This window comes from Aplysia californica, unplaced genomic scaffold (assembly GCF_000002075.1).
Source record: "Aplysia californica isolate F4 #8 unplaced genomic scaffold, AplCal3.0 scaffold00508, whole genome shotgun sequence".
NCBI classification, from domain to species: domain Eukaryota; kingdom Metazoa; phylum Mollusca; class Gastropoda; order Aplysiida; family Aplysiidae; genus Aplysia; species Aplysia californica.
Window position 1 is genome coordinate 90,308 of NW_004797778.1, and position 1,754 is coordinate 92,061.

Below are 1,754 nucleotides of genomic sequence, written 5' to 3' on the forward strand. Positions count from 1 at the left end.
TTAAAATCATCATCATCATCATCATCATCATCATCATCATCATCATCATCATCATCATCATCATCATCATCATCATCATCATCATCATCATTAGTGCTTCCATTATCAAGTCACTGCAAAGAAGCATCTCTACGCGCCAATACAATGGCAATTGGAATGGAGTTATTTGGACGAGTGGAGGTGCCGCTAAGCATATTGACCATGGAGCCGAAAAGAGCCTCGTTCTCGCTCGAAGACTTCTTCATGGAGTCCGCCAGGTCCATTAAAGAAGCAAAAAAAATTATTATTATCATCCCCATCTTCATCATCATCATCATCATCATCATCATCGTATACCGCAAAGAGACAAAAAAATAATGGAGACTTGAATTTTTTTTCACATTTAATAATACGTTCAACGTTTCGCCGCTTAGCCCTTCGTTAGAAACCTTTTTAAAGATAAGTTTGAAAAAATATATATCTTCAACACCATCATCATCATCATCATCATCATCATCATGGAAAGATAGATAAAAGAGTTTCTTACGTTGGGTACTGGGAGAATCGCTTGGCTCCAGGGTTGGGTCTCCGATAGCATAGACGTCACCATCAATCTTAAAGTCGTCGTCTTTATCCAAGGTGTCGAGGGCTCGAGCGATCTGCACGCGAGTTGCATCAGCTGGATCGAAGTACAGCTCTCCCACCACTATTACATCACTTCCAGATTGTCTGATTAGAAACAATGAGGGGAGTAAAAGTGAGTTTTCTTACTTGAACACTTATTAACGACAAGGGCAACAGCATTGAAAATAACAAAGAATGACAACAATAACAGCGACAACAATGACAACATCAACGACACTGATGGGGTAAACAACTAGAGTGACAATGATGCTAGTGATGTATTAGTAATAATAATCATCATCATCATCATCATCATCATCATCATCATCATCATCATCATCATCATCATCATCATCATCAGGGCAGAAAGTGGAGATGAAAACAGATCACAAAACACGATTAGAGAGCAGGAAAAAGGGTGAAAGAAGAACTTTTCTAGAGAAGAAAATATTCCGCCACTGTCAGGTTTTGGGGGCCTATTGAATCAGACGAGAACACGGTAGCTGTAGACCACGAGAGCCCCGTAAAGAGTGTTTAGATATTGATATTCTTTTTTTATCAACAAAAAAGGATTATATATCTTTTTCCCAGACTCACTTTAGGAGCTCTGCTGTTTTCACCCAACTCGGGCTGAGAGTGATACAACATCCCAACAGAAAGACGAAGATGCTCGATAAAAATTCTCCCTCTCGGGAATCGAACTCATGCTCATGCCTCCTTGTGCTATGGCAAGGGGCCTCACAGCTGCACCACAGTGTCACCCGTTTCCTAACGGTGACTGAAACACTGTCAACACCATTGTACTTATTATCTTTATCAGAATCACAATCGCTTCCAACACCGCCATCCTCTTCATCATTATCATTATCATCATAATTGAATAAGCAGATATTAAAACAGTTAAGACCTGGTTATATTTCCAAAAAGATTTGTCACAGGTTCAGTTCAACGTTTCGCTCTCAACGGGCTTCCTCGGGAATATTCACAACATAAATGACAAAAATCTAGATCTACACATGTTGTAAAAACTAAAGTGCGTACATACATGTCACAACACTAAAATGAGCGGTGAGTACAAATCGGAAAGGCCAGAGAGAGGGGAACACTAAGGCCAGAAGTGGTAGAGAGAACTGGGGGGGGGGGGGAGGGGA